Here is a 12,078-nt window from a genome sequence, read left to right as displayed (position 1 = left end):
GTAATAGTTCATCATGGTTCTAAAGACTACTACAACTAAAGCATCATGAAACTTGCATTCCTAAGGCTCTTAGGTGCAATTTAATTGCCTCAAGATTTTTTCATAATTTTGAGGAGTCGATTATTTATTCTTTGTTGAATCTCTTGTTCACAAGGTTCAAAAATTATTCACATAATTTTCCAACTAGTTTTTGTAGTACTAATAGTGATAGTAATTTTCAAATTCCATCAAACCTTATATCTTGTTTCTTGAAGAAGATTGAGACATAATAAACTATGCATCAACTGCCTCTTTTATATAGTATTTTAATGAATAGATTAACTACTCTACACTCATTTGTTCAAAATTATGAGTTATTGTGATTGTTAAATCAGCTTCAATGGTTCTTGTTTTGTGTTTATATTTAAAATCTTTGATCATGTTCTACTCTTTCAAGTTCTTGTACATGTCTACAAAACTAAAATTCTATTATGTCTCGAGAACTTGATGGTCTCCTTAGGACAATTGCAAGTTCATTTACTGAAAAATATTATTTATCCCTTTCCCTACCTAAATTTGACAAGTCATCTTATAAAATGCTAAACATGGTTTTGTGAAGCATAACCAAGTCCCATGTCATAATATTTCCTATTCATTGTACTTCACATTAGTTTTAGAGCTCAACAATGCCCAAAGCAATGACAACACATTTTCATATGATTTGTTTAATTTGTGATAATAATGGAATAGATTGGATTATAAGAGCTTCAATTTATTTTTATTTTTGTATAATCAACAATCTTAGACATATGGACTCTTCACATTTCCACTTGTAGTAAAAAATAGTTGCAACAAGCACACATTTTCTGCAATGTGTCAAGTTATAATTTTTGCATTAGGATGCAACATTATGGCAAATGAGTCAAACTCATCAACCCATTTTTTATTTTTTTATAATCATTGGCATTTCCACTAACATAAGACACAATTAACTTGAATGTTTTCTTATTAAGGCAAAAACAAAATTTAAATGGAGATGAGGCCCTTTTATAGAGGAATTACAATAGTTCTTCAATAAAGCTCATCAACATGAAGCATACCCCAAAAGAAAAAGGACAAGAAGACAAACAAAACATTACACACCAACCCTAATCCCTAGCAAATAGTGAACAGAGTGCCAACACCAAACATAAGAAACAAATCCCTACAAAAGACTAACCCAAGGTCTTCTAATTCTCTACAACTTCCTCTTCCACCAAGTTTATTCTCTATGCCACCTTCAAATCCACAATGTTCAAAGGAAGATTTTTATTCTTATTCTTGATTACGAAAATTAGTTGGTGTAAACAACATATAACCTTTATTTGATTGCAAACCTAACCTATAGGATATCAACAATTAATCTAGAACTAGTGTTCCTTTCAAAGATAAAATATTTAGCTCTTGTAGTCCATTATGATCACCAATGTCTAGCTAATATTTGGCTTGCACTATTTTCTTATTAAATGTGAAAACCTATGTCAACTCCATGTTAGCGAATAGATTGGTCCTTCAAACAAAACTATACAAATTATCCTAAATGCCCAAAGTGAAGAACAATAAGAACTAATGGTTAGATATATTATCATCAAATTGATAATATTCCTCTAAATTAAGAGGTACAACTCTTTTAAAGATTTGCAATGACTAAAAAATATATAGAGACATTTTTTTAACCGATAAGCAATGAAAGGAACTAACACTTACTCAAAACCATGAAGTAGATGTGGAGAAATTTAAATGGACACAAGAGACAAATGCAAGAAAATGATACAAAGGTTATCTTCCTTACACTCATAGCCAATAGAGAAATAGAAAGAAAGAAGTGTTGATCCCCTCAAAAAAATGATTAATTTCATATTCAAAGATTCAACATTAAATATACATATAGCCTGATGCAATCAAATGACATTAAAAAATTGATGATAATAGCACAAATATCATTATGATCTAAAAAGGATACTAACAAATGCACACATTTGGAAGCATCTCTTTTATTTTTCCAAATGCCAAAATTGTGAGTTGAAAGACTCCCCTTCCATACACCAAACTGAACTGGAAAGAAAAAAACCTCCCCATAATGAACAACTACCTCTTCCTTAACACACAAACTTTTGGAATTAAGAAGATAAACCCTCACCATGATCAATATTTTACAATATATAGCACTTCCTCATAGTGCTCCAAGCTCATAACCAATTCTTGAAACAATTATCCATTCAAATTGTTTTATATATTTTTCTTCTCTCCGGTGATTTTTCTCCACTTATACTTTAAACATTTGAAATCGATAACTTAGAAAGATAAATTTCTAAAGTCATAGAAGATCTTATTAGATATGGACAAGTGGAATTTGAAGGTATTAATACAAAATTAAAATATTCTTAATGTTAGGCAAATTGAAAATATTTTTGGCAGCCAAATTGTGTCTCAGTATGGGAGGCTTAACTTTTTATCCCACTAACATTGGATCTCCCAAATGTTTGAATATGTTGGTGCAATCCTAGTTTTCTACATTTTCAATGGTATGATTTGCAAAATTATGTTTGAGTTAAAAGTAACAAGATATTTTGACTAGGAACATAAAACTACCATGAAATCATACTTATTGAAGTAACTTTCACATTCTTTGCACTCAAACATAAATAATTCACCATTGCCACCATCACTTGTTTCATAAAATTGATATTGATGTTTACATGAATCAAACATCATCCCTTTGAGTTATCTAAAATATGTCATCACTTTATGATCACAATGAGTTTAATGAGTTTTAGATTTTTAAACTTGTGTATAGTTGTGATAATGTTTGAGCACTTTCATGGTTTTTATCGCACAACCATAATAGTAAAATTGCAATCTTTACAATTAATGAAGAGACCTTATTAGATACCCATACCAACTGTATTTCATGCATTCTACAATAATTGCATCCCAGTAGTACCTTCAACCTTCAATTCTTGATATGAATCAACTTTACCAACATGAAAGATAAGGAATCCTTTGCTTCATTTTTAAAGTTTATATCATGTGATGTTTGTGTTATTCCCAATATTTGTAATAAAGTGTGAAACACCTTTGCAATATATTATAAAATAAGGAAACATTGATTTGGCCAAAGTCTGTGTAAGTCATGCAATTCGGAGCAACAAACACACTAACAAAGATAATTTATGAACTATTGAACTTGATTGAACTGTTGAAACACACTAACAAAGACTTGTTCTAAAGTATTGAACTTAACTGAACTTGTAAACTCATGTGAACCTCATTGAACCTAGTTGTATCTACATGTACCTGACTTAACCCATTAAAACCATAAAATTATGCCTCTGAATTGATGAATCAATCTTGAGAACCTGGAACTTGAACTTTTGAGTTTGTCGAACCCATGAACCTTTCTAAACCATTTTGAACATGTTTGAACAAGTTTGAACCAATTTCAAAGAACTTCAAAGTCCTTTTCTTAATTGTTTGAATTTAGCATGCAAATTAGAAAGAAAATTCATGCCATAGAACGACATGTAAGTGGAGGTAATTTGACTTAAAAAAATTAATAGTGGGACCAATTCTGGGCTAACAATTGGCTTTACTAGGGGATTTCTTTTCATGGAAAAGTAGAGAACTTCCAACATCTCTAGTTAAAAATATAAGTGCCAAGCACTGTTGGGCAATAGAGTCACAATATAGAGGAAGCTACTTGTGGATGGGTGGAGGAGAGCAAGGCTAAACCAACAAGACAAAAATGAAACTAGAAGAAAACTACTCCTAGAACACACCAAAAACTTTAGTTACAAAGGATAGTGCAAGTAGCCCATAACTCCAAGAATGCACCTGACCACTCATACAAAACCATTGACTGGTTGAGAAAAATATGTGCTAATATAAAAGAGTTCTTGATATGCAAGATGTCCCTTTCCCAAAAAACAACCTGCAATAATTCTGAGAAAAGACCTAATCAAAATGTATTGCACAAAGTTATGAAACAACATATTGAGTCCAAAAACCCACTCTACTCCGTAAAATTTTGGTTGCAACATTTTGACCTCCTCTTTAACGAGTTTATTTGTACCACGAACACCCATATCCTCCATCTCAGAAAAATCAATTATGCCTTTGATAGGAGAATAGTTGGGGAGATGCATTGTGAGAGTATCTTCATCAAAATTTGAAGATTGATTGGTTGAAAGTTTACCCCCAATAAACGCATTACCAAGTTCATCCTCAAGATTAAATGCCTTCATCATAAGATAACTATAAAGTAGCTCATCTTCACAGTCAAATGTGAATACTTCCATTTCAGCTTATGTATGTGACAACATAGGGATGAATAAGTTTTCCTCATCTTCCCTTTTATTGTCTTCATGATATTCCAATACTTTGGGCTGCAACCATTTTTCTTGATATGATGTGCAATCAAATGAAAAAATCCCTTATTCTATCTGTCCATCATGGTGAGGGATATCTTCTATCTTCTCCCCATCAATCCCTTCTTGTTCATATAGATCCACCACACTTTCTTGATCAACATCAATGGTTGGAATTACATTAGAAACTTCTAAAGTGAAAGATGTAAATTTTGGAAGAGAAACAACTATTGAAAAACATTCCTTTAACTTATTATCACCAAGTTCCTCCTCGATAAGAGGCACACCTAGGTAAGCCATTAAATCGCCCGGTTGTGAAAAATAATCAACATCATTCTCAACATGTAGACAAAAATTTGATGTCATATTAAGAGAGCTATCTTCAACTAGTGTAGGCTCCTAAATAATTTCATCATTTAAAACCATCGATTTTTTATAAAAACAAGAGGAGGGCATTGGTTTTGATGTCTACAAAGTGGATTTCTTTGGTATAGGATTTGTCTTTGGATAACGTTTCTTCTCATGGAGACAAATATATGTTTGTAAGACTTCTGCACACTTTACCCTTCTTAGAATCATGTCATCATCGAATCCAATAGCTTCCCTTTGTGCATCTCCTAATCATTGTACCTTCTAACACTTCAACAAGAATTTAATCACAGTTTCATTACAAAAATGAAAAGAGATAATTGATTGCTTTCACTTGGTTGACAAGTTTAATGAGGGATCTCACTAACACAATCGATTGACAAAATCCTTTATAGATTCACACTCTTTCATTTGAACTTGAAATAAATTTAACAACTTGCCAATGTCAACTACATGTTTAAATCTTTCAAGGAACTTTACCGTCAAATAATCCTAGCAAGTGATACAACCATCTTACAAGTTTTAAAACCAATCAATGATGTTTTCAATGAGTCTCCCACCAAACAATCTGGCAAAGGCATTTTCTTCTTGCATGCCAAGAATCCTACAAGCGATTGTAACTGTTCTAATGTGGTCATGTGGAACATATGTTTTGTCTCTAACAAACTTAGGGAGGCATTCTCTTGACCCTTTAGGCAAGGATAAACATTGAAACAAGGAAAAGGCTTTATACAATCCCTCAAGGTTTTGTTGCAACAAAATACATGACATGCAACAAAACTCTTCAACCAAAAGATTCTTCAAATCAAGATACAAAGTTGTCAATCACTTTATATAGAGAAATATTAATTATTACTAAGGAAAGAATACACTGATCTTTTTTTTTTTGTCTCCCTAGTAGAGTCATGAAAAACATGTCAGTGAATGGATTGTTCCTTCAAACACAAATGCACAAACCAACCCTAAATGATCAAAGTGAAGAACAATAAGCATTTAATAGTTGGATAGATTATCATCATATTGATAATCTTCCTTTGAATTGAGAGGTACAACTCCCTCTTTAAAGATTTGCAATGAAAGGCACTAACACCTACTCATAACCATGGAGTAGATGTGGAGAAATTTAAATACATACAAGAAATGAATGCGAGAAAATGATACAAAGATCATATCCCTTACACACATAGCCAATAGAGTAAAATAATAATAAAATGTTGGTCCCCTCCAACAAATGATTAATCTTAGATTCAAAGTTCCAACATTAAATATGCATACAACTTGATGCAATTAAATGACATTAAAAAAATGATGATTATGACACAAAGATCATTATGATCTAAAAGAGATCTGACAAACACAAAGATTCAGAAATATATCTTTTATTTTTCCAAATGCCAAAATTGTGAGCTCAAATACTACCCTTCCATACACCAAACTGAACTGGAAAGAAAAAGAACACCCCCATACAAATAAAAAAACAACTCCCTCTTCCTTACCACAAACTTCTCAAATTAGAAGATGAACCCTCGCCATGTTCAATCTTTTACAATATATAGAACTTCCTCATAATGCTCTAATCTCGTAGCCAATTCTTGAAACAGTTATCCATTCAAATTGTTTTATTATTTTTGCTTCTCTCTAATGATTTTTCTCCAATTATACTTTAAAGATTTTATTAAGATTTGAAATCGATAACTTACAAAGATAACTTTATAAACTTATAGAAAATCTAATTAGATATGGATAGGTGCCATATGAACGTATTAATCCAAAACAAAATTATTATTGATGTTGGGCGGAATAAAAATATTTTTGGCAACCAAGTTGTGTCTCAGTACGAGAGGCATAACTTTTTATCCCACTGTTGAATCTTCCAAATTTTTGGATAGTAGGCACAATCTTGGTTTTCTATATTTTCAATGATGTAATTTGCAAAATTATGTTTGAGCCAAAAATTACATGCTATTGTGTGCAAGTCTATAAAATTGTCATGGGTTCAGATTTGTTGAAGTAACTTTCACATTCTTTGTACTCAAACATACAAAATTTACCTTTGCCACCATCACTTGTTTTTTAGAACTAATATTGATGTTTACATGAATCAAACATCAGCCCTTTGAGTTATCTAAAATATTCAATCACCTTGTGATCACAATGAGTTGGATGAGCTTCATATTTTCAAACATGTGCATAGTTTCTATCATGAAACCATAATAGTAAAATTACAATCTTTACCATTAATGAAGAGACCTTATTAGATACCCATGCCAACTGTATTTCATGCATTCTACAATAATCACATCCCAGCGGTGCCTTCAACCTTCAATTGTTGAAATGAATCAACATTTCCAACATGAAAGACATTTCCCTTCATTTTAAAGTTTATATCATGTGATGTGTGTGACATTTCCAATCTCTATAATAAAGTGTGAAATACCTTTCCGATATATTCTAAATTAAAGAAATATTGATTTGGCCAAAGTCCATGTAAGTCATGTAATTTGGAGGTTGACTGAACTATAGAACCACATTGAACCTATGAACAGTTTGAACCTTTGTGAGCCTAGTTGTATCTACATTAATGTAACCAATTGAAACCATGGAACTATGCCTCTGAACTAATGAGTCAAGCCTTCAATCCTGGACCTTGAACTTTTGAGCTTGTTGAACCTATGAAGCTTTTTGAGCCATTCTAAATGAGTTTGAACGAAGTTCAAAAGAATTCAAAGTCTTTTCCTTAATTGTTTGACTTTAGCATGCAAATCAAAAAGAAAACTCTCTCCAAAGCACGACATGCAAGTGGAAGGATTTGACTTAAAAATTTAAATAATGGGACTAATAGTGGGCTAACACTCCTCTTGTGGTTGCTTCATCATAGTTGGCTTACGCAACAAGCCTCATGTGTTTAAGTTCGTTGCATTCATTCAATTGTTTCAATTTACATGCATTTATTCCTTCAAAATACTCTCTTTGAATTTGATATGTATTACTTTGAGTTCTTGAAGACTTGAGATTTTTAGATCTTTTTCTCATGATTTGATTTTGCAACTTCCAAACCCACATTGGTCAATTATCAAATATCAAAGCAGTTATATTCTAAGTTGGACTTGACATCTTAGCATAATGTTGCGGCTAGGGTGGACAACGGTAGGATTATAGTTAACAAAAAAAATAAATCTAAATCTCCTCAATGTCCTTTTGATATGACCCTTTGTTCCCATAAGGGAATGACACTAAATAAAATTTAATTGGTTTTGGTGGGTTGTTGTCTAGCTTTCATGGGTTACTTTCTTTTTGTCATGTGACTTTTTGTTTAGGTATGTTTCTTTTTGTTTGGTGATATGAGTTTCATGGCGTTCCCTAGACTCCTTTTCATTACATCTCAGGTTACGAGTAGTCTTGAACATCTGTAGCTATGGGTTTTAGGTCCTTTCAAAACTTGCCTTGTACAAGGTTTTAGGGCCCTTCAAAACATCTTTTCTTTTAATTAAAAATACACTACTATGTAATATATTAGCAACTCTTAAAAGGCACAAGGAAAATCTCCACCATGATATGTGTAAGCATGCTTTTAGCACCCGATTTTTAAACTTTAAAAATTAACCCCTTAGAAAGATTCCCTAAATTGTCCTGGTGTTTTGGTTGGTTTTTATCACTAACGATGATTTTGAAGATTATGACTTGTGAAGAAGGCAGAGTTCCAAGGTTATGTTGAACCTAAACTTTGAACCTAATAGTTCAGAAGTTCAAGTTCTGATATGCAAGTTCAAGTATCACTATTTGAAGTTTAAGAGTATAAGTTCATTGGCTTTGAGTTCAAAAATACAAATTCAAGGCATAGGGTTGTAATCAAATGTATGGATTCAGTCCCAAGTTTAAATTTAGAGTTTCAAGTTTGAGTTACCATTTTAGAAGCTTGTTAATTCCAAAGTTCTTATTTCAAAGTTCAAGAGGTTCTAAACTCAAAAATATTGGCTCTAGTTCAAACACACAATTTCAAGAATTCAAAGTGTGAGTCCTCTAATTACAAGGTTCAAACACACTAGTCCGGATTTGCAACCTCACAAGTTGAGTTCCCTGGTGCATCAATTGCAAAATTCTCTAATTGGAAAGCATGCATAGAAAATGAGTGCAAAATGGAAAATATATTGTTGTTTGAAATGTAAGGGAAATTTTGGATATCTCAAAGAGAGAGAATTTGAAAATTGAATCTAAGCCTTCCCAATGCATTCTGGACACCAAAGAAAAAATGAGGAAATGTTTTATGAGTGTTGTTTGTAACAAAGGAAAGGGGGAATTAGTTTTATATTTTGTATTTCAATTGTAGTTGTAGGGAAAAGTTAATCATATGGTTTTATGTTTTGTATTTATAATAAAGATAGGTTATATTTATCAGATCTTGTGGTCTGAAGATGTAATTCCTGGATTGGAATGAATCATATGGTAATTCATTTCATGTTTTAGATGCAGTCTTTAATTGTCATCCATGGCTCACAGAGTATAATATCATTTTATCTTATTCTCCTCTATGATGTTGAAAGGTTGAACAAGAAAGTCTTGTGGCTTCCTACCTACTTTCAAATTTGTTTGGTTAGCAAGTTGTGTAATCACATTCATTTCATGATTATGGATGAATGTCAAAAGACATTATGTTTTCAGGTTAAAGACACAATCTGATAATTAATTTGTTGCAAATATTTCTTGGAGGGAGTTGTACCTCTCAATTTAGAGGAGAGGTATCAATCAATGATAACTTGTCCAACTGTTAGTAATTTTTGTTCTTCCATTCAAGCAATTTGAGTCATCAATTGTATTTCTCCTCAAAGGACAAATCTACTTACTAACAGATTTGTAAGTTACTATCTAGAATATGAATCTGATTCTGACAAAGGTGGTGACATTTTGGTGACTTTAGAAGAACCATCTTGTTCATTCTTAACCAGAGGACAATGCAAAGGAAAATCTGACTCCCAATGTAAGAACATCATGGCATCTCCTCAAGTGAAAGATGTGAAGGTCAGGACAGGAGAAGGATATAAAGTGCCTCAACCACAAACTCCTCAAATTCAAATTTTGAAAAGGTCTTATCCTAATTCACTCTTTGACATTGTTGAATTTTGTAAATCTTCTAGAACTTAGATTTCTCTCATTGATTGTCTAAAGATGAATCCTCAGGAACTTGATAAATTAATAGAATAGGTTCGTGAACCTTTCCCAAGGTTATCTTCCAAGAAAGCTAATAAGGTATCTTCTCATGAAGAAACTAAACCAAAACAACAAGGTCCTCAGGAAGGGAAAATTCAACCCAAAAATTTAAGCCCTGCTAGTCCCCTTAGAAAGAAACCTGAACCTTTTTATATGTCTCTTTCCATTCACGGCTTCAAATTGATCAATTGTATTATATATTCTAGATCCTCTACTAATATAATGTCATTAGTTGTAACCAAAGCCATTGACCTTCCTTTGACAAAAACCTTTGGTAAGTGTTACTCAATGGATTCCAAGCAAGTGCCACTAATAGGCCAAATCAAATCTGCTCAAGTTTCATTGGCAGCCTTTCCTAACAAAAGGATAAAACTCACCATATTAGTAGCAAACATCCCCACTAGTTACGACATTTTCTTGAGCAGAACCTTCTATAGAGACTTGGGAGGAGAATTCAAAATGGACTGGTGACAAGCTATCATACCAATAGGGACCAAAAAAGTTACCGTGTTGCCTGAATCCAAATCTAAATAAACAGTTTTCCCATCAGATGACTCCAAACCTCAGATCCTCTATCAAGAAAATAATTTTGCTAACTATTTGATTATGCCTAAAGTTGAACTAGTAGGTATCCCTCTGGATGATGATGGCATTCCTTGAACCCTAGAGTTTGATAAAAGTTGTTGCTCAACTAGATCGGGAGCGGGTGTGGTGTTGATCTCTCCTTTTGGTCAGAATGTCCCCTCTTCCTTCAAGCTCGTGTTTGAAAATACAAACAACATGGAAAAGTATGAAACCTTTCTTTTGGGATTGGAGGAGGCAAGAAAAAAGGGCATTAAATTACTTAAAGCGAGAGGAGATGCTGAGTTAATAGTGAAACAAGTCAAAAAGCTATTCAAAGCTATTCACGGTTAAGAATGAAAGATTAAGGCACTACAGGAATCAAGTATGGGATGAGTTAGACTGGTTTGATACCCTTTTCTATTGAATCCATGCCCAGAGAATTCAACACTCAAGTAGATACTTTAGTAGTATTAGCATCCTTGTTGGTTGCTCACTCAAAGTTTTTGCAAGTGACAAATACACCATAGAAATAATACACAAACCGAGTGTACCTTACAATAATCAGCCATTGTTAGCATAAATGCTAATGATACTACTTTGAGGGATTATCCCAAGCACTAGAGAGTATTGACATGTTGCGTTCATGACTGTGTTTGTCATTGATGTCAACATAGCAGTAAGTCTGTGAAGACTGCCAGAGTAATAGAGAGAGATTGTTGTTGTACAGACAAGGTTTTTCTTGTCAGGTGACACATGATCATGGAAATGTTTACTATAGTGTACTAATGGCATGGTTCAATGCATAGCACATAATTTGAAGACATATGGAAGTTGTACCTAATTTATAGATAGTAGTACAGAAATAGATAAGGAAAGCAGTTCCTAATGTTTGTTCGCTATCTTACATCTGAGATGCAATGAAGAGATGTGCAGTCAGCTAGTGATAGAGGATGATCTGTTGGTGGCATTAGCAAGTGTGCAAGCCCTAGTATAGCATGTGTGAAGTGTTGTATGGATTGCAAGCCCACAGTGCTATTGTAATTGTAATTAATTAATTATCTTATTATAATTAATTGGGAAAGCCTCAAGGCTGACTTAAGGAATTATTTTGAAGATATGGTATAAAGGAAAGATGATTTCTTTGTTTGTAAAAGTATCCATTATTATATGAAGTGCGAAGTGCCAAAAGGAGCAGAGTGTTTACTGAATGCGAGTAAGCAATCCAAGGGATTATTGGATGTGAGTTTTGTGATCTATTTACAAGATCAGAAGGAGTAGAGGTTTGGTTGATAGGAAAGACAAACGAAGTACTCTTCAATTATATTATTCTGCAAGGAATAATACAAAGATCATTTGGAAAGTGGGTTCATTGGTTTTTCCCTTGAAGTTGTTTGGGCAATGGGTTCAGTTGTCTTCCACAACTCCTAATAGGGTTGGAATCTTCTTCTAACAGAGATTGATATGTACTAAATGTTGTTATAGACTCCTAACAAGGTCCATCCTCTAACAAGAAATATTTTTATTAGTACTTCATCTTGTGGGTACCATCCCCACC

Source organism: Cupressus sempervirens, chromosome 9, assembly GCF_028749045.1.
Source record: "Cupressus sempervirens isolate cs-2001-9-10 chromosome 9, ASM2874904v1, whole genome shotgun sequence".
Taxonomy (NCBI): domain Eukaryota; kingdom Viridiplantae; phylum Streptophyta; class Pinopsida; order Cupressales; family Cupressaceae; genus Cupressus; species Cupressus sempervirens.
Note: the sequence above shows the minus strand (reverse complement) of the source record.